Genomic DNA, 22,819 nt, shown 5'->3' with positions numbered 1-22,819 from the left:
TCAGCTTTCTTCACATTCCAACTCTCACATCCATACATGACCATAGGAAAAACCATAGCTTTGAGTAGACGGACCTTGAACTTTAAATGATCATGTCATTATGATCAGATTTTTATCTTAGAAGGGCCATTGGTCTTAGCAAGAATATGTGGCATTGTTGGAGTAAGACTTTGATTGGGGGCAGGAGTACCATTTACTAGATTATTGCAATAGTCCAGGCAGGAAATGATGGCAGAAGGGGATGGATTCCAGACATATATAGGAATCAAAATCTCTGTAATTTTGGGACCAAGTACATTAAAAGGATGAAGAGAAGTAATTATTATGCATTAAATAAATAACAGTTGGTGACATCTCACAAATGGGATTGGTGTGTTGGGGAAGGAACTTTGACTTTTTTCATTTATCTCTGCATTGCTTGTAAAATTTTCAGCCTAAGCTTGCATTACTATTCTATTTTTAATGAAAAAATTGTAAACTTTATGATTTGCTTGAATAAGATACAGGTCTGAGAAAGAAGATAATGAGTTGAAGGTGCACATAAGATTTTCAAGTGTTATCAAAGAGGAAAGTCCTTTCCTGGATTTTAAGGCTTAAGGGAAAAGATCATCTAGTTCAAAGTATATGGATCTAAAAACCAAGGCACACATTTAAATTAAATGAAGAATCAAGGCTAGTACTCAGGAACTCTATTCCAAGTCCTTGGTTCTTCTTACTAGAAGGAGAGCTTTTCTGGAACTATGAGGAATCCTTCTGAAAGAAATTGGCCAGTGCCTTTGCATCTGAGATTAAACTCAGTTTATTCAACTCTGCTAAAGTCCAAACATAGCTCCTGCCCTGTCAACATAATGGTCTTTCATGATCTTAAATGATGTTTTGGATTTAGATTAGAATCCTATATCAACTCTCTTGGTAAAGAGCAAGTTGCTGACTTAACCTTCCTATAGTCTGGAAGGCAGGATTAAGGAGAAAATGTACAAGGCCTTTTGGGACCATCTGAAAGTCCAGCTACTAAGTACTCTGGCTGAATTCACGTGTGCTCTTGAACTCTTAAAATAAATTAAGCAGATAAGTAGCCAACTTCCCATTTGTGGATATTAAGTCTCAGTTGTGGCATGGGGGATCTTTCATTGTGGTGCATGGGCTTTTCTTTAGTTGTGATGCGTGGGATTCTAAGGCCATGCTGCAGCTCTTGGGCTCAGTTGCCTTGCAGCATGTGGGATCTTAGTTCCACTGAGCAGGGATCAAACCCATGTCCCCTACATTGCAAGGTGAATTCTTAACCATTAGATCACAAGGAAGTGCTTTGATTTTTTCATCCCAGACCTTTTAATTGTTCAGTTCAGTTTCTCAGTCATGTCTGACTCTTTGCGACCCCATGAACTGAAGCATGCCAGGCCTCCCTGTCCATCACCAGCTCCCAGAGTTCACCCAAACCCATGTCCATTGAGTCTGTGATGCCATCCAACCATCTCATCCTTTGTCGTCCCCTTCTTCTCATGCCCTCAATTTTTCCCAGCATCAGGGTCTTTTCCAATGAGTCAGCTCTTAACATCAGGTGGCCTAAGTATTGGAGTTTCAGCTTTAACCTCTGTCCTTCCAATGAACACCCAGGACTGATCTCCTTTAGGATGGACTGGTTGCATCTCCTTGCAGTCCAAGGGACTCTCAAGTCTTCTCCAACACCATAGTTCAAAAGCATCAATTCTTTGGTGCTCAGCTTTCTTTATAGTCCAACTCTCACATCCATACATGACCACTGGAAAAACATTAGCCTTGACTAGACAGACCTTGGTTGACAAAGTAATGTCTCTGCTTTTTAATATGCTGTCTAGGTTGGTCATAAGGTTCCTTCCAAGGAGTAAGAGTCTTTTAATTTCATGGCTGCAATCACCATTTGTAGTGATTTTGGAGCCCAGAAAAACAAAGTCAGCCACTGTTTCCACTGTTCCTCATCTATTTCCCATGAAGTGATGGGACCAGATGCCATGATCTTTGTTTTCTGAATGTTGAGCTTCAAGCCAACCTTTTCACTCTCCTCTTTCACTTTCATCAAGAGGCTTTTTAGTTCCTCTTAACTTTCTGCCATAAGGGTGGTGTCATCTGCATATCTGAGGTTATTGATATTTCTCCCAGCAATCTTGATTCCAGCTTGTGCTTCTTCCAGCCCAGCATTCCTCATGATGTACTCTGCATACAATTCTCTATATGCAATTTGGATACCTAGTTTTTGGAGCTGCAACAGACATATGTTGGCTTGCCTTTGCCTTAAGGAGATTGTTCATCGGAGAGTGTTTGGGGTTCTAAACAATTTGGTTCCACTGATTTTCTTTTCTGGGCAGATCTTGCTGTCACTGCTATTACCACACCAGAACAGCCTAAGAGAAGAGATTGAAGAAGCTCTGGACATTGATCTCCTCAAGCAGAAAGCAGAGCATAGGACCCTGGATGTCCCTCATCTTTCCAACTGCATTCTTAATTTGATGACCCTGCTGTGTGCACCAGTACAAGATGAAGCAGTGCGAAAATGAGAGAGCATAACAGATCCTGTGCAGTTACTAATGTGAGAAACTAGATGTACTGTTCCTGAACTCGGTCTTAGACACTGCACCAGAAAACTCTGGGCCAGATACTGGGTTATAGCCCCTGGCTTGCCTAGCTCTTCTATACTGCAGAATGGATTAATATTTCTATTGCTCCTCTCTGGTTTATTGCCTTTTATTTTCAAAGGACAGATTCTCAGAACCCTTTTGATTATCTTCAGATCATTTGGGCTCTTTCTAAGAAATGATGCTGTTAAGGCACTGGCTTCTCAGGTGACACTAGTGGTAAAGAATCCCCCTGCCAATGTAGGAGATGCAAGAGAAGGGAGTTTGATGCCTGGGTTGGGAAGATCCCCCGGAGAAAGAAATGGCAACCCACTCCAATATTTTTGTCTAGACACTAAAGTAGAGTAACTGTTCCTTTGGGAGATTTCAAACAGCCCTTTTGCAGATATTCTCCCATGTATCCTAATTCAAAACCTGTGGGGGGACAGGAATGAGGATGATCCCTGTTTTACAGATAGAAGAACCAAGACCCAGAGGTAAAGTGATAAGCCACATGAGTTAGAAATTCAACCACCATTATCCCAACTACCCACAGAGAGTTAGAATTTTTGTCATTTTTTTCTGAGATGGAGTACCTACAGTGGAAAGAACCTTCTAACTAAGAGATCAGAAGATGTATCTGTTCCTAGCTCTGATAAGAACTCACTCTGTGGCCTTGGGTCCCTGGTGCAATATTTGTATTTGTAAGTTGAACTAGGACTGCGGTTTTAAAGGCCCTTTTTAACTCTAAGATACTGTGATTTTAGGACTCTTAGCTTGAATTCTACCTCATCCCACTAGATTTCCTTTCAGAGTGTAAACATTTGATTTCTTCCTCCCTTGACAGGGTCAACTTTCAAGTTCTGTACTTGATGAAAATGGACATGGTGAACTATATTATCCAGAGCCTCTGACCCTACCTGAAGGAACATTCTATCCTTTATGAACTAAGTTCCAGAAACTCCTCAACACGCAACCCAGTATGTTCAAAATTTAAAGACAGAAGATGGGGAGTTTTTACTTTGGGTCTGATTTCTTACAGTGATAGTGTATTTTCTATTTTTGTAAATAGTTTCTCCCTATTGGGCAGGTGGCTAAGACATGGGGTAGGAAAAAGGAACATTTCTGTAAGACAAAAGATGTACAAAATCATTTATTTATTGAAGAAGAATATATCCTCAAGCCTTAGTTTTCAAGCCTTGGTGATTCAAGATATTTACTTATCCTTTCTATGTCATAGATCTCCTTGATTGCACCACAAAATGGCTAACAAAATTCAAGTTCTCCTGATTCTCCCAGCATCTCCAGCATGGCCCGTTCATCTCTAAATTGGGCAGTGGACAACCCACAACTTCCCAGTTCCACAGTGGTGCTATACCAGGGATACCTGAACCTTCTTCTCTGGGATCTTGACAGTAAAGAGTTTCCTGAGGTAGGAACATACGTTAGAATATTTCCTTTTTGTTTTGTATTTAATACCTTTACTAGAACACTCTTCTGATGGCTTGCTTTTCCCTGCCTCACCAGACTCTGCTGATGAATAGAATCTGGCTGCAAGACATGGAGTCCCAGTTAAAACAGTTAACCATTCTGGCCTCAGTCTTGCTAGTGGCTGAAAGTTTCTCTGGACATGTTTTATTCAGCTCGACTGAATTTGTGAATAAACTGAAACACATAACCAAGGCCTTGAGAGACAATTTTAACTCCAGGTAAACATCATAGACTGAACTGAACTGAACTGAAACTTCATAGAGGCATCCCCGGTGGCTCAGTGGTAAAGAATCTGCTTGCCAATGCAGGAGACTCAGATTTGATCCTTGAGTTGGGAAGATCTCCTATAGTAGGAAATGGCAACCCACTCCAGTGCTCTTACTTGGAGAATCCCGTGGATTGAGGCTGGTGGGCTATAGTCCATAGGATTGCAAAAGAGTTAGACACGACTTAGAGAGTAAATAACATGAACAAAAAACTACCTACATCTTTCTGTTAGTTGAAAATAATATGTGGGGTTTGGAACTTAGGCAGTTAATGTATTACTGCCTTATTCTTCATCATAAACCATGCAAAAGAACTTTGGCATCATCTGTAAAGGTCGTTGGTGTCTTTTGATAAATTGTATTAAAGTTTGTGATAGAAACAAAACCTATTTCCAAGGAGGTGAGTGTGGAAACTAGTTTGCTATGAATGATTCAGTACTGTGTTTGCATAAAATGAGTCATTAAGTATTTAAATACGTGACACTGGATTTGTGTATGTATAACCAGAAGTCAATCACTTGGTCAATAATATGTATACATAATTTGCTTCATGGAGGGCACCACAGCTAATGTACAAAGAAGAACTGGAGGTTCCGATCTCGAAGTATTTATAATTCAATTGGTGAACTAGGAAAAACAACCATGGAAAATGCCTAAGAAATCTTAAAACAGAATTTGAATAAAGTTTATGGGACTGAAGAATATTGAGTAGACCCAAGAATGGAACTGAACCCTTGTCCAATTTGTTTCAATTGAAGTGGAGAATAGTATGAATTAGTTAATATGTATGAATTAGTTGACACCTTGAGGGTAACAATAAAATGATTTCAAACACTGAGTCCTCTGTTAGTGGTGCAGAACTGGAATTCTTTTGTGAGTAGACCTAGCTTCTGGTGTTGGACTCTCTGGGCTTTGCCCCTGTGCCAAGGCCACTCTGCTTCCTTTCCTTCATTATCTAGGCCTAAATAGGCTATGGTGAGTGTGAGTGAACAAATATCTCAGAAAATCCACGAATAACTCAAAGACATGGGCCTAACTGCTCTGAGTAGTGAAAAGAAAGCTTTTTTTGTAGGCCAACTTCAGATCAATCCCAGGAAAGAGAACTGTTTGTAGCATCATTGGTAAGAGTCTTATGGTGGTGGTGATGGGGAGGGGTGGCAAGAATGTGGAAGGTGAGAAGGTGGACTCAAGCCTGGAAGTCAGTTGTGAAGCCATTCAGAGGATGGAATGATCATTGGGAAAGTCTTTTGGCTTTAGTTTCCTTATCTATACTGTGCAGAATTGAAATAGATCTCTTTCAGTTTGAAGAGTGAACATATGGTTTTAAGGTCAGCTAGGCTGTGTAACTTGCAGGTGCTAGTACTGAGTGATTCTTGGTCATTCTCTAACTATAACCCAAGACTTGTGATGGGAAACCCTTTCTCTATCCCATACTTTAAGTTACCATGACAGTCCCTACTTCCCTCTAAGGAACAGATGCTAATTTAGGCCACAGGATATATTCCATGCTAGAATGGAAGCAGTGAACTTGACTACCTTGCTTCTAATTTTTCTATCTTGACATAATCTGATTTGGCTGTGTGGACCCAGACTTGGTACACTGGCTGCAATGTGTATCCTTAGAATTTCAAGTACAATGTCTAGGATCCTCTTGTTAGGTCATGCACACCTGGAGCTAACTTAGCATCACATTAACATTATAAACAGCCAGAAACTTACTAGCTGGACATCTTTGAATAATGTATTGTCTTTGGGAGCTTGATAGCATTCCTTCTTTCAAAAGAAAAGAAAGAAATCTCATTAATATGGTGTACCTAAATGAGTGGGTAGGTCAGTGAAAATCTCAGTTAATTTAAACGTTGGCAAACAGAGAGTGCAAGGGCATTGTGAATTTCTTCTGAAACCTCTTTGATCTTTCCCTTTTAACTTTTTTCTTGCACACAGATCAGCGGGTCCACTTGTTTCTCATAGGTTGTTTGGTTCGCAGGATACAGAATCTCTGCTAGACCTCCCTGTTGGCTTTATTCTCATCAAGGGGGAGTTGACAAAACTGGGTTGGAAGTTTTTCAGTCTGATGCATCACAATCAGCAGGTATTTAGCCCCTATTATGATGAAATCCTTAAAGATATCATCCCTCCAGCTCAGGCACAAGAAACAGAAGTGGAGTCTATCTGAGAGTGCCAGACCCCAGTCTGGCAACAGGGATCCAGGAGAGAGGGCTAAGTATGTTCCCAGGATGACATCACCTGTGCCCAGCAGAGTAGCTCTTCCTCACTTCAGCCTGGAATCAGGGCTGCAGGATTCCAGCATGTAAATACAAACTGGCCCAGCCCCCTTCATAATAAACTTCTGCGCTGCAAGAAAACCTCAGTTCCTTCTGTGTTGTGACTGAACCCAGGTTTTGTGCCCTTATCCCCTACTATCTGAGAACCAGTGATCCCTCAGTTCTCCTTCACTGGCTAATCATTCTTCAGGATGCTGGCTTGAGCAGGCATCAGGGCTGCTAGCATTGTTTCCTCCAATGGAAAATCATTTCCTTGAGGGCTGTGAAAACTTTCTGTGGAATTTTTGCAAAGTATGAGTTCTGGAAGTATAAGGGCTTCTAGAGGTTGGGAATATGCTGAGTTACAAATCAGGGGAAGACATAGAATCCTATTTCCAGTATCACATTTTCCCTATACTTTTAAAGCTGCAGTAATAGTAAAAGCCCTCACATCCTGTTCTGGTGTGGGGCATGAAGCAGTATGAAAACTGCAGAGTGGATGAAAGTCAGTATTGTCTGCCAAGAAGCATTCGTTTGATGATAGTTCTCAGCCTCAATGGGCACGCACTATGCTCTTTCTCTTTTTAGTGATCCTGGGGGTAAGTTTTAGACTCTCTCAAACCAATTCCAGATGCAAGCACTTAGGTCACAGACACTTGTTTCAAGTTCATCTCTGGTTCCATTCTGTAGCTAAATTTTCTACAGTCACATTTCAAGGCTTAGAACACTTCTTTCTTCTTGAGATAAATGACCTGGGTATTCAAGAGTGGGACAGCCACCATGTTTCTTCCCACTTGCAGTCTAAGCCTCTACCTCCCAAATTGTGTTTGTCAACTCATTTGGCATCACAGATGTCCTAGATCCACAAAGATCTGGGCTTGTTTGCTTCAATTGTAGAGATTCGCCCTATCATTTTCAGGCCACCTACAACAGACCACCAGCAATCTAGGAAATTAGGAGCAACATCACTTTCATTTTGGACTTATTTAAATTGGACAGGAGAAAATAAAAATTCACTTGTGGGATATTATAACTGGATGAGGGGTGTCCTCACCATATCAGGGGATGGGAAGAGCTGAGCATAATTTACTTAATCCAAGAATAATAACAGATGGAATCTGAGTTCCATTAGTCCAAGGGTAATTTTTCTGGAAGATGGATCCCAGGTGGTTGCTACAGCTAGGTGAATAAGGTGATATATTTATTGGCTGAATATAAGGCACACAGAGGAAGGAGCCTAGCAAGCTACAGTCCATGGGGTCACAAAGAGTCAGGCATGACTGAGTAAGGCACAGAGGGAAACTGGGGAATAAATCATTCAAGGATTCTAGTCTTGTAACTTATCTTATCCTCAGGAAAGAAACCAAGGCTGGTTAATTTGCAATTAATAAACAGGCTGTGAATTTTGTCTAACTGAATTTTCTGATCTGATTTGCCAATATTAATACATTGTTTTTTTAAAATCTTAATTTTAGAGTCCTGATTGTCTTATATAAAAATGTACTCTGAAGGGATCCCTGTGGAGATAACTAGGTAGTTGTTGGATATAGACATTAGACTGAAATGGAATTTTGCCTTATCTTTTACAATCGAAATTTGGTATAATTGATTTCTTCCAGATTCTGAGTTAGTTTTATATCTCCACATGGAGGAGATAGAAATCCTAATCTTAAACAGGGAAAGATGGCTCTGTTCAATCCTGTTCACCATTTAAGGGGAAAATATATATACACAAACACACATACTGTATGTATATCAGCTCTGCTTCAACTCAAGCTAAGGAAAAAGCCCAGAAATGTGCAAAAATATTCCCTTTAACTCACTCAACCAGAGAAGATAAACAAAAAACAGAAATATGGTGGCTGTCTCACCCTTGAGTACTCACATCATCTCTCTCAAGAAAAATGAAGTGTTCTCAACTTCGAAATGTGACAAAAAGAAGATTGGTTCAGCTGTAGGATGGGACCTGTATTCCCAGGCAGATACATTACCACTGAACCACCTGGATTGATAGTATGTGTACATGATTAAATATGGTAAAAAGTCAATTTCTCTCCCACACTTGTGTCTCATTCTATCTAGAAGACATTGCCATTTTTACATTTTTGTGTATCCTTCCAGAGATATTCTCTGCAAACCCAAGTATGCGTTGTAATGTTATGGTCACATACAGGCCAGGCACTCTTTTAAACTTTCTACGTGTATGGTTTTATTTATCCCTCCATTGTTTATTTCCAGTCTATGTTTCCACTCTAGTGCACAATGCTTGCCTAGAAAATCCCGGATAGAGGAGCCTGGTGGGCTACAGTCCATGGGGTCACAAAGAGCTGGACACAGCTGAGCAGACAAGCACAGAGCAGTGTGGAACAAGAAGCGCTGACGGGAGTTAGAACCTGTTTTGCTTTTTGTTTATCTTCTCAGGTTGAGTGAGTTAAGGGGACATCTTTGCACATTTCTGGACTTTTTCTTTAGTTTGAGGTGAAGCAGAGCTGAAAGAAGTTCTTTTGAGGATTTTTTGAAGCCACTGGACTAGATTATCTTGAAAGGTTCCTGGGTTATTTTCTTACAGTGGCTGTAACAAATTACCATGAACCTGGTGGCTTAAAATAATACACATTCATTCTGTTCTCGGAGGAGGCAATGGCAAGCCACTCCAGTACTCTTGCCTAGAAAATCCCATGGATGGAGGACCCTGGTGGGCTGCAGTCCATGGGGTCGCTATGGGTCGGACACAACTGAGCGACTTCACTTTCACTTTTCACTGTCACACATTGGAGAAGGAGATGGCAACCCACTCCAGTGTTCTTGCCTGGAGAATCCCAGGGACGGGGGAGCCTGGTGGGCTTCTGTCTATGGGGTCACACAGAGTCGGACATGGCTGAAGTGACTTAGCAGCAGCAGCAGCAGCATTCTGTTCTAGCCCCAGATGTCAAGTACAAAATCAACTTTACTGGGTCCAAACCAAGGTTTTTGCAAGGCCACTGTCTGTTTGGCAGGCTTTCACTAGGGGAGATTCCTTAAGTTGCCTTTTTTACATCTAGAGTTGCATTCTTATAGTTGTTGCCTTGTGATACATTCGTCCATCATCCAAGCCAGCAGCATAGCATCTTGCTTCAGTCATAACACTGCCTCCTTCTTCTGTGTCAGATGTCCTTCTCCTTTCCTCTTTATAAGGATACATTATTACATTTCGGGCTCAGAAAGCTAGTCTCCTGGTGGCTCAGATGGTAAGGACTCTATCTACAATGCAGGAGAACTGGATTCGATCCCCGGGTCAGGAAGATCCCCTGGAGAAGGGAATGGCTACCCAGTTCAGTATTCTTTCCTGGAGAGTTCCATGGGCAGAGGAGCCTGGTGGGCTACATTCTATGGGGTCACAAAGAGTTGGACACCACTGAGTAAGTAGCACTTTCACTTTTCGCTTTCAAGATAGTCTCAAGATCCTTAACTTAATCACATCTGCAAAGTTCCTTTTGCCAAATCAGATAATATTCACAGATTTCAGGCACTAGGGCATGGATATCCTTAGAGGGCATTGTTCAGCAGACAACAGTCTGTCTTCTGACCCCGTCAAAGGTTCATATCCATCCTTCATTGAAAACACATTCATCTCATCCCAATATCCCGCAAAGTCTCAACATATTACATATCAAGTCCATGATCTCACCTGTAAATCATTTAACCAGATATGTGAGAAACTGGGTATGATTCTCCCTGTGGCAAAAATTTTCTCCATCAGTGGGTCTGTGAACTAGTGAAAAAGTTACCTCTTCCCAAATTACAGTAGTGGGATAGGTATAGGATAATAGTTACAGACATTCCCACTTCAAATGGGAGAAAATAAAGAAAAGAGTTATTGGTTCCAAGCAATCTTGAAATCCAACCAGGTAAACTCCGCAAGGCTACAAGGCCTGGAAATCATCTTCTGTGCCTGGAGATTCTGGCCTTTGTGCCTGAGGGTCTATACTTCACATCAAAGGTTCTGTACTCAGAATCATCCTTCCATTTTTTCTGAATGATACCACATATTTGCTGCTGAGTACTTTTTATCAATTTGTCTCCTACCTGTAGGTTTTTGGGAATCTAACACCCTTCTTAATTTATATGCTGAAAATTTGCTTATAAAACATGTCCTCAATATTTTTTTAAATAACTCACCATTCTTTGTAGGAGATTTTTTTGGATGCATAGACAAGATCTTCTTAACTTCACTTTAATTTTTTAAAATAAATTTTTAGCATAGTTGAAAGCTTTTTCAGAGTCATGTAGCTAGTTTTTAATTCCTTTGATGATATCTGTACCATGCCTCCAATGTACACAACCCACCTACTTGGTGCTGAAGAAAATGAGGAAAATGAGATCCTGCTGCAGGCCTGGATATAGAGTTGTTCAGAAATGGTAGTGTGTAAGGTTAAGGCAGAATCACCGGAACGGAGTGACCTCTGAGGAGGGAGGGGACTTAACAAGAACAGAATTAAGAAATTAGTGTCTTTTTATTTTTACTTATTTATTTTTTGGACCCATCCTGAAGCAATGTGGGATCTTAGTTCCCCAACCAGGAATCCAACCCAGGACCTGCTGCATTGGAAGTGCAGAGTCTTAACCACTGAACCGCCAGGGAAAACCCACAAAGGGAATTAAGTCAGAGGCATTTTCTATGGTGTCTTCTTTAAAACAAATAAGCACTCAGTTATTCTTAAGTTGTATCACTTTTACATTTAAAAATCAATGAGAACTCCCCTGGTGGTCGAGTGGTTAGGACTCAGCACTTTCCCTTCCCTGGGCTAGGTTCAGTCTCTGGTTGGTGAACTAAGACCCTGCAAGGCAAGCAGCACAATCCTCAACACCCCTTGCCAAATAAACAATGAATAAATTTAAACAATTTCTGTACTGCCAAAAGAAGGAAAAGTATTAGAAGTAAATATTATAGACTTTATGCTAATATGCTTGACCAAAGAAGATTTTTACTAATCAGTGGAGAAGTGGTTGCTATTACCTGCTCACTATTACTGATTGTATGGTTTACTGAGGCCCTGGTATGGGCCCTCCAGTGTCTGCCCAAAGCCCTTGCTGAGCATTAAGACAGTGGAATTTGACTATTTACATAGGTGAACCTGAAGAACCACATCTGACAGCATGTGGTCCACTGGAGAAGGGAATGGCAAACCACTTCAGTATTCTTGCCTTGAGAACCCCATGAACAGTATGAAAAGGCAAAAAAATAGGACACTGAAAGATGAACTCCCCAGGTCGGTTGGTGCCCAATATGATACTGGAGATCAGTGGAGAAATAACCCCAGAAAGAATGAAGGGACAGAGCCAAAGCAAAAACAATACCCAGTTGTGGATGTGACTGGTGATAGAAGCAAGGTCCGATGCTGTGAAGAGCAATATTGCATAGGAACCTAGAATGTTAGATCCATGAATCAAGGCAAATAGGAAGTGGTAAAACAGGAGATGGCAAGAATGAACGTCGACATTCTAGGAATCAGCGAACTAAGATGGACTGGAATGGGTGAATTTAACTCATATGACCATTATATCTACTACTGTGGGCAGGAATCCCTTAGAAGAAATGGAGTAGCCATCATAGTCAACAAAAGAGTCCAAAATGCAGTACTTGGATGCAATCTCAAAAACGACAGAATGAACTCTTTGTTTCCAAGGCAAACCATTCAATATCACGGTAATCCAAGCCCATGCCCCAACCAGTAATGCTGAAGAAAGCTGAGGTAGAATGGTTCTATGAAGACCTACAAGACCTTTTAGAACTAACACCCAAAAAAGATGTCCTTTCATTATAGGGGACTGGAATGCAAAAGTAGGAAGTCAAGAGATACTTGGAGTAACAGGCAAATTTGACCTTCGAGTATAAAATGAAGCTGGGCAAAGTCTAATGAGTTTTGCCAAGAGAACGCACTGGTTATAGCAAACAACCTCTTTCAACAACACAAGAGAAGACTCTACACATGGACATCACCAGATGGTCAACACCGAAATCAGATTGATTATATTCTTTGCAGCCAAAGATGGAGAAGCTCTATACAGTCAGCAAAAACAAGACTGGGAGCTGACTGTGGCTCAGATCATGAACTCCTTATTGCCAAATTCAGACTTAAATTGAAGACGGTAGGGAAAATCACTAGACCATTCAGGTATGACCTAAATCAAATCCCTTATTATTATACAGTGGAAGGGAGAAACAGATTTAAGGGTCTAGATCTGACAGAGTGCCTGATGATCTATGGATGGAGGTTCATGACTTTGTACAGGAGACAGGGATCAAGACCCTTCCCAAGAAAAAGAAATGGAAAGAAGCAAAATGGCTGTCTTAGGAGGCCTTACAAATAGCTGTGAAAAGAGAAGTGAAAAGCAAAGGGGAAAAGGAAAGGTATATCCATGTGAATGCAGAGTTCCAAAGAATAGCAAGGAGAGATAAGAAAGCCTTCCTCAGCAATCAATGCAAAGAAATAGAGGGAAACAATAGAATGGGAAAGACTAGCGATCTTTCCCATGTCTTGTGGGGGGTGAGGGGTCTCTCTTTGGGGTTGGCGGTGGCCTGAAACAAAAAACAAACTGGTAGGACTCTTAGCAATGGATCACTCTGCTCCAGCATCCATTTAGAATGCTGTGAGAATTAATGCAAATTGCAGGATGCAGTTACCATTCTCACTTCTTTTACACTTGTGGCCCTGGGGTTCCTCCAGCTGCTAGGCCTATCTGAGTGTGGCTTGCTGATGAAAGACCCTTGCACCCCTCCCCTGCATGCCTGTGTGCCCATCCTCCCCCGCCAGGGTTGCCCTGATGGGGGTGTCCTCACAGGGCCTCCAGGTTCTCCTTCCCAAGTGCAGACATGGTGGCCCCCGCCTTTGTGGTAGCCTCCAGGGGACGCTGCCCCCAAGAAGGAAGAGAGGAATACAGGTCCCACTGAGACCCTGGCTATGTCCTCCCACGGTGGGTCCCCTCAGCAGCTCCCATGTGCTCCAAGCAGTCTTTGGGCATGCTCCCCGGGGATGTCCAGGGCAGGGAAGAACTTGCACCCCAGTGGTGCCTACCATGCCTAACTGAGGGTGGTCCTTGCCCTGCCAGTGGCCAAGCTGGGCTTTCCTCACTACCTCCCTGGCCCCTCTCTACTATTTTTTGTTTTCTCTACTAACTGGGCACTTCCCAGATTGGAGGGGGCCGTGCTTCCCTGGTAAGGGGAGGAGGCTTCTCCCTTAGGGAGAGGGGACTTCCCTGATGACTTAGTGGTAAAGAATCAGCCTTCAATGCAGAAAACCCATGTTGGATCCTTCAGTCCTTCCATTGAGAAGAGCCCCTGGAGAAGGAAATGGCAACCCAGGCCAGTATTGCCTGAGAAATCCCATGGACAGCAGAGCCTGGCAGGGGTTTCGAGCCCCATGGGGTTCGAAAAAGTGTGACATGACTGAGTGACTAAACATGCCATGACAAAAATGTGACAGAGAAGTAGACAAGAGATCAATAAATAATACACCTAAAAAGGAAAATGCTTCTTCAATAAACCCCTAAACAGATGCCAAATCACATTAGCTTAAAAAACGAAAATTAGGAGATAATGTAATAAATGAGAAAGCCAATTTGAAGAAAATTTTACATGATAGTAACTTTTAAATATAAGATACAAACATCTTAAATGCTTTAAAATATTTTAAGTAAGGAAGCATATTACCTAAGGACAGATGCATTTGGAGGGTTTACACCAATCAAGTAAATACTGAATATCTAAGAGTCATGGTGATGGAATCATATGGATGGATGATGCAGAATGACTTTATTTTCTAAATACACATTTAGAGTGTTTAATAATTTGTAATTAATCAAATTTGTTGAGAGGAAACTCTAGAAAATATATAATAATAAATTGACTAAACATTCACATATATTTTTCGATTTTCTTGAAGGTTTATCTCATTGTGTGTATTTTTGTCTTACACTTCCATCATCCAAAATGTTCACAACTCCTGTGCAGATTTCTCTTCAGCTCATGCAGGAGATGGATTTCTTCTCTTAGGTCATAGAGACTCAAGAGGAACTTGTTGTTAGGAGATAGAAAATTCCATAAAGTTCTGCCTGATGCCCTGTCTTCACTCCCTCTTCCTTTCTAAGTAAGCTGGTCTGAGACTTCCAGAGTTCCAATTCTGTCTCTGACAAACAGGAAACATCGATCCACATTGTCCACATTTTTCAAAAGGAAGCAGCTTGACTTCCCCCTATTATTTCAGTGACCACTAAGCTCTGCTTCCTATGTCCTTTATGCTTTTCATTTCTGTCCCTAGTATGCCCTCCCTGGAATGGGCTGAACTGTCATACAGCTACTTCTTTTCAGTTCTTTTTGCAACTTTGATCGTCCTTCAGAAAAATGCTATAATATGGCAGCAGGAGTTTGTTAAAAATTATCCATGGTGGTATCATGTTCATTCAGTAGAGCTCAGTCCCAGTGCCTACATCTCCGAGTAGCATCTGAATGACTCCTGACAAGCTCTTATATTTTATTAAGCTTCAGCAGCCTCAGAGAGGGCCAGGACCTGGCGAATCTGCATATCAGAGTCCTGATCAGAATGTCAGAAGGAGGAGAATATGAAGCAGGAGGCACAGGGCCTGGCGTGCAGCAGGCCCTCAGAGTTCCCTGGATTTGTACATACAAGTAGCTGGGCCGCAGGCCTCCTGATTCTAGCTGTTTCTGCATGGGTGGCTCAGTTTCTAAGGGTTCTCTCGGTGTTACACTGGTAGCAAAGTGGGGGTGGGGAGAGGGCAGTAAGAACTGGGAGCTCATTCTCCTCTGGCCCCCAGGGCTCTCCTCTCTATACCTTTGAAAAAGGAACTCCTTTGGAGGACTCATTTTTCTTATGTGGCCCTGACAAGGTGATTTGGGGACTACTCTTGGTTTCCTTGACTTTCCCTTATTTTTCAAAAAACCAATGGCTTCATCCCTCAAACTCTCCTCACAAACACTCTGTGAAGACATGGTCACTGCCCACAAGCCAAACTGGGTGAGTCAGTCACCATGAGGTCTTGGCCTTAGGACTCTATATGGTAGGTGGGATTGAGGGATTCTCCCCACCCCAACCCATAGGACACCCAGTGGACTCCCCTTCACACAGACGATGGTGGTACAAGGGCTCAGGTTGATTGTTTTCCACTCTTCTAAGGATGTGGCTTGAGTGAGCCCTAAGACACATGGTATGATTACATGTGATGAACCTCTCCTCTTGTGGCTATGGTCACGGCTGATATAGGATCATCCCTCTGCTGAAGGGGAAAGGGTCTAATCATGTGATTCCTTGAGATTTGCAGAACTCTAGGCTCCTCCCTTGGAGAAGGAAATGGCAACCCACTCCATTGTTCTTGCCTGGAGAATCCCATGGATGGGGGAGCCCAGTGGGCTGCCATCTATGGGGTCGCACAGAGTCGAACATGACTGAAGTGACTAAGCAGGCTCCTCCCTGGTGGAGAAGGAAATGGCAACCCACTCCAGTGTTCTTGCCTGGAGAATCCCAGGGACGGGGGAGCCTGGTGGGCTTCCGTCTATGGGGTCACACAGAATCGGACACGACTGAAGTGCCTTAGCAGCAGCAGCAGCAGGCTCCTCCCTGGTGGCTCAGATGGTAAAGCATCTGCCTACAATGTGGGAGACCTGGGTTCCATCCCTGTGTTGGGAAGATCTTCTGGAGAAAGAAATGGCAACCCACTCCAGTACTCTTGCCTGGAAAATCCCATGGATGGAAAAGCCTGGTGGGCTACAGTCCGTGGGGTCGCAAAGAGTCGGACACGACTGATTGACTTCATCTTCACCTTCAGGTTCCTAACTAATCCTTCAAATTGAAGTCACTCAGTTTTGTCCGACTCTTTGCGACCCCATGGTCTGTAGCCTTCCAGGTTCTTCCGTCCATGTGATTTTCCAGGCAAGAATATTAGGTGGGTTGTTATTTCCTTCTCCTCCTCCAGGATATCCTTCTCCAGGATATCTTCCTGACTCAGGGGTTTAACTCTGGTCTCCCGCATTGTAGGCAGATGCTTTACCATCTGAACCACCAGGGAAGTCAAAACCTCTTTCAAAACCTCTGCACTAAAAGACTTGACTAAACTCAAGCATGGCTTCTAGCAGCTTAAGGGTATGTCCCTAGATATAACACCAGTCCCGCCCCCCACCTTTAATTGTAACCTTGAAAAAGCTCAATGCTAACAATAGAATTTGTTTTTTATTCCATAAAACTTGGTAGTAGACAGATTGTCCCCAGTTGCTGCTGCTGCTGCTAAGTCACTTCAGTCGTGTCCGACTCTGTGTGACCCCATAGATGGAAGCCCACCAGGCTCCGCCGTCCCTGGGATTCTCCAGGCAAGAACACTGGAGTGGGTTGCCATTTCCTTCTCCAATGTGTGAAAGTGAAAAGTGAAAGTGAAGTCGCTCAGTCGTGTCCGACCCATAGCGACCCCAGTACTCACTCTTAAAGCTGTTAGATATCTTGCAGTTATAATCCTTTCTCTTTGATTTGAGATAAAAACATTGCCTCAAGGACCTGAGAGTCATGTCTGTGAAGTGCAAAAATTCAGGGAGATAAACTTCCCTCTTGTTCCCAGTCCCTGTGGGAGGATAGGGGCCTAACTTCAGTGAGCACTGTTTCAATTTACACCATTGCTTCCTGTCATGAATACAAGAGAAGACTGTTTCTCCTCCAGGTAAATGAAAGTCTTACTGGCACAGTTGTGTCCGACTCTTTGCAACCCCATGGACTGTAGCCCGCCAGGTTCCTCCATCCGTGGAATTCTCCAGGCAAGAATACTGGAGTGGTAGTCATTCCCTTCTCCAGGGGATCATCCCAACCCCGGGCATCGAACTCGGGTCTCCCGCATTGCAGGCAGATTCTTTACCATCTGAGCCACCAGGGAAGCCCCAGATAAGTGCTAATTAACAAACCAAGTGGCTGCATCATAGGAACTAACCATCCACCCCACCCCCATCCAAACATCCCCCAGTGACTTTACCTTAGCATACTCCCATCTGTAAAAATGTCTCCATCCTTCTTTTCAGGGATTCAAATTCATTTCACACTGGACAGTTTACAAGTTCAGTTCATGCTGGACTTTCTTCCTATGTGTTGTTGTTCAGTTGCTCAGTCGTGTCCAGATCTTTTCGACTAGTGTTTAGCCTTGTTTGCCTTTGATACCTCTCAGGATAAATGTTTGGAGAGAGGGGAGGTCACTGGGGTGGAGAGTGTTGGAAATCTTGGGATTCATAATTGGATAAGGGAGGGGCAGAGAAACCACCTTTACCTTTGAATCCTCACATGAACCATTCAGAGTAGATTGTATTACTCTCATTGAAGTTTTTTGAGGCTTGACTTATGGCCAAGTGTATTCTGGAATGTTCCAGCCACAGTTGTTATGTGCAGGGTTCTACTCTGAATTAATTTTGTCACTCATGTTGTTCAAAACTTCCCCATCCAACTGATTTATTTTTTGTCTATCTGTTTTACTTGTAACTCAGTGAGCTGTTAAATACCTCACTGTGACTGTTTATTTCTCCATTTACTTCTGTCAATGTTTGCTGCATGTATTTTGACTCCTATGATAAGTGGTGCATACATTTAGAATTCCTTTTTTAATTATTATCAAATAAAATGTTTTATAACTATGAAATGTTTACTTTTTCTACAGTATATTTTCCTGACAGTATTTCTCTATATTAATGTACTTATGACAATTTGATGTCTTTTATTACTTTTGGATGTTTCCCAATTGTGATTCCTTCAAATACTTCTCTATTCTTCTCTTTCTTGAACTCTAATTGAATGACTATTAGATTTACTCACCACCTCTTCCCACCTCCCTCCCTATCTCATCCCTCTGGGTAGCCCCAGTGAACCGACTTTGAGTGCCCTGTTTCATGATCCAAACTTAGACTGGTCATCTATCTTACATATGGTAATATACATGTTTCACTGCTATTCTCTCAAATTATCCCACCCACCCTTGCCTTCTTCTATAGAGTCCAAAAGTCTGTTCTTTATATCTCTGTCTCTTCTGCTGTATTGCATATAGGGTCATCGTTACCATCTTTCTAAATTCCATATATATGCGTTAGTATACTATATTGGTGTTTTTCTTTCTGACTTACTCCACTCTGTATAATAGGCTCTAGTTTCATCCACCTCATTAGAACTGACTCAAATGCATTCTTTTTAATAGCTGAATAATATTCCATTGTGTATACGTACCACAACTTTCTTATCTATTTGTCTGCCAATAGACATCTAGTTTGCTTCCATGTCCAAGCTATTGTAAACAGTGCTTCGATGAACATTGGGGTACACATGTCTCTTTCAATTCTGGTTTCCTCGGTGTGTATGCCCAGCAGTGGGATTGCTGGGTCATGAAACTACATAATATGTGACCTTTTTTGACTGGCTTCTTTCACTAAGCATAATGTTTTAATGTTAATTCATGTTGTAGGATATATCAGTAAAACATTTGTTTTTGTTTCTGAATAATAGTCTGTAGTGTGGTTATACCTCAGTTTGTTTATCTGTCAGTCAGTGGATGGACTATTTCCACTTTGGGCTATTATGAATAATGCTGCCACAAAATTTAATCTATAATTTTTGTGTGAATATGTTTTCATTTCTTAAACCTAGAGTGGAATTACTGGATTGTATGGTAACTCTATTTATTCATTTCAGGAACTTGCAGGCTGTTTTTACAAAGTGACTGCACCATTTTATATTCCCACCAGAAGTGAATGAGAGTTCCAGTTTTTCCATATCCTCACTAATGTTTGGTGTTACCTGACTTTTTCATACCAGCTACATTTGAAGTGCGTTTCAAGTGGTATCACATTATGGTTTTTATTTGAATTTCCCCAATGACTAAGGACGTTGAGCATCCCATTGCCCATTTTTATATGTTCCTTAGAAAAATGTCTATTTAGCTCATTTGCCCAGTTTTAAAAATTGAGCTGTTTGTCTTTTAATTACTGAGTTGCAAGTGTTCCTTCCATATTAAGGGCACAAGCCTCTTATCAGATATATGATTTGCAAATAGCTCCCTCTATTCTGTGGGTGCAGTTTTCACTTTCTGGGTGACACCTTTTGAAGCAGAAAAGCCTCATTTTGATAAAATCCTTCATGTCTATTATATAATTTCTTGCTCCTGCTTTTGTTGACATATTTACAAAATCTTTGCAAAATCCAAGATCATCAAGATTTACTCCTAGGGGCTCCCCAGTGGCTCACTGGTAAAGAATCCACCTGCCAGTGCAGGAGACACAGGTTCATTCCCTGATCCGAGAAGATCACACATGCTGTGGAGCAACTAAGCCCATGTGCCACAACTATTGAGCCTGTGTTCAAGAGCCCATGTACCCTAGAGCCTGTGCTCAAGAAGAAAAGCCACCGCAACTAGAGGAAAGCCTGTGCAGCAAAAAGACCCAGCACAGACAAAAATAAATAAACAAATAATTTTTTAAAAAAGATTTACTCCTATGTTTTCTTCTAGGAATTTTATGGTTTTAGATTGCACACTTAGTTTTTCTGATTCATTTCCTGTCAGTTTTTGTACATCGTGTGAGACAAAATTCTAACCCTGTTCTTTTAAATGTGATTCTTTAGTTATCCCAGCAGTATTTGCAGAAAAGGCTATTCTTTTTTTCCCATTGAATGTCCTTGAAATCCTTGTCAAAAATTCGTTGACTAAAGATGCTTGGTTTTGTTTCTGGACTCTCCATTCTACTCTGTTCAGCTGTATGTACATCCCCATGGCTGTCTCACAGTAACTTCATTATCATTGCTTTGTGGTAAGCTTTGGAGTAGAGAACTGGGAAATAATCTTTGAAATAGAGATCTCTCCCTTTATCTTTTTGTAAGTTTGTTTAACTAATCTGAGTTCCTTGCAATTCCATATGTATACATTTTAAAATCAGTTTGTACATTTCTACAAAGCAATCTGTTGTGTTTCTGATAGATACAGCATTATATCTGTAGATCAATTTGGAGAGTATTGCCATCATAATAATATTTAGTGTTCTGTACCATGATCAGGGGGTATTTTCCCATTTATTTAGATCTTATTTAATTAATTCCAAAAATATTTTGTGTTTTTCAGATATGGATTTTGTGATTTTTTTTGGTTAAATTAACTCATAAGTATTTTATTTTTGATACCATTGTAAATAGAAATGTGTTTTGAATTTCATTTCAGATTGTTCATGGCAAGTGGTAGAAAGACAAGTGGCTTCTGTATCCTGATCTTATATTGAAAAATCAGCAAATTTAAAGTAGTGGAAGATCAGCTTCTTCTCTGAGACTTATTGTATTTCTTTTCATTAAACGTATATAAACATTTTCAGATGCAATAAGCCAAACAAGCTAAGATGTGATTAATTTTAAGACGATAATCAGATGTAGTAAATCCTTCCAGTATAAAAGTATCACATCTTCACAAACCTAGGAGAAAAGAATTTTCATTTACACACTCACAGACGCTCAGAGGGCTCACAGGTTTGGCTCTGCAATCTGACCAAGGAGTCTAATGAAAAATCAGACACAAACACATATACAAACAAACTCTGCAGGAAAAAAGTAATAATTATTGAAAGGTGATGACAGAGAATGGATACTTGGTCTTTCTACTTTATCATATAGAAACTTTCTGTGCTTTTCATATAGTATTCTCTCCATTCTTTCCCAAATACTCAGGGATTTCAAGAACCCCCTTCCCAACATATAGAATTCACTAAACAAAAGTACTCTTTTTCACATTTTGAAGGTTTCACAGGGTTCCAGTCCTGAACCTTGTTACCAAAACTCAGATATCAGGCTCTAAGCTAAAGGAAAAGTTTACCAGTCTCTTCTCTATGGCTGAAATTTTCATTCATGAATTCCTTCATCAATTCAGACCAGATCTTTAAGATTCCCACTGGTAAAGACACTTCTGAATAATAATAATAATAATAAAAACTCAGTGGTTTGCAACTAGAATTCTCTCATTACTCAGGGAAACCTATTTAAAAAGATAACTATAACTTGAAGAGTTAAGTGAGCATCATATTTGGAAACCTAAAAACACAGAATATGAGTTCATCCACCAGATTTCAGAAAGAGCCCATCATGGGCCATGGCAGCTCAGGCAGGCATCAGGAAGTTCAAGGAGGAGCAAAAAACTGCAAAGACAAGCTTGATGTTACATTTTCTTATCAAGGAGATGCTCTCCGTTCCAGTGAATGATCAAAACAAGAGCAGAGTTTGGTAAGCTCACTAAAGTCATCAAAAAATAATGATTATAATCATGGTCCTTGAAACTTCCAGTCCAGGCCAAGCTTGAGTAATCTCTTTACATCAGAACAGCCTGGATATAATACAGCACAAAAGCAAAGATAATTCTAAACAGTGAAAAGGAGAAGAGGAACTAGTTAGTGTCCACAGGACTTGAATCAGGACACAAGAATGAGTTCCCTTAGTTTTCGTTTTATTTGTTTTTAGCTGTGCCAGGTCTTAGTTGCAGCACAAGATATCTTTGTTCTGGCACTCAGGTTCCTCTCTAGTTGTGGTGGGAGGGATTCAGAGCCTGTGGGCTCTCTAGTTGGTGGCACAAAGGCTCTCTATTTGGTGGCACAAAGGCTCTCTAGTTGAGGCTTTCAGGCTCAGGAGTTTCAGCATGCCAGCTTAGTGACCTGCAGTGTGTGGGATCTTAGTTCCTTGACCAGAGATCAAACGCATGTCCCCTGCATTGGAAGGCAGACTCTTAACCACTGGACCACCAGGGAAATCCTCCCTCAGTTTTCTTATTTCCTCCCAAATGTTCCAGTTAAGGCACTGCAGAAGCCTCCAACTGAGAATCACCAACAATGACAGACACAAAGCTGTAAGAAAAGTCGATTCCTGTAACGAAAGGTCCATGAAAAGGGTAGTTTGAACACAGAAAACCTGTTTGGTAATACTGCAACTCCTCTCCAGACAAACACCAGTGGAAACCCTCAGCCCAAGCTCTTAGGTTTCGGAGGCCAGGAAGGGCGTTAATCTTCTGTCCTGCTTCTCTAAAATCAGTGATGACCATTCACTTCACTTGTCAGGGTAACGTCAGAGGGGTCCAGGGGCAAGTCAAATCTCCACCTCCTCTCAACAACAGTAAACTGAATGAGGCAGTGCAGACTGTGACTGGTAAGCACTCCGTTCATTCTCACTTCTGGTGCCGCCGT

The 22,819-nt window shown here is 41.5% G+C and overlaps 1 pseudogene; it reads left to right on the top strand.

Moving 5' to 3' along the window:
* Nucleotides 1-972: 972 nt before the first annotated feature.
* LOC129564526 (T-complex protein 11-like X-linked protein 2) lies at nucleotides 973-6,521 on the top strand (annotated as a pseudogene).
* The last annotated feature ends 16,298 nt before the right edge of the window (nucleotides 6,522-22,819 follow it).

This window comes from Moschus berezovskii, chromosome X (genome assembly GCF_049115385.1).
Source record: "Moschus berezovskii isolate FMDL1 chromosome X, NW_MosBer_1.0, whole genome shotgun sequence".
Classification (NCBI taxonomy): domain Eukaryota; kingdom Metazoa; phylum Chordata; class Mammalia; order Artiodactyla; family Moschidae; genus Moschus; species Moschus berezovskii.
The sequence above is the reverse complement of the archived record's forward strand: the minus strand, read 5'-3'. Positions and strand labels throughout refer to the sequence as shown.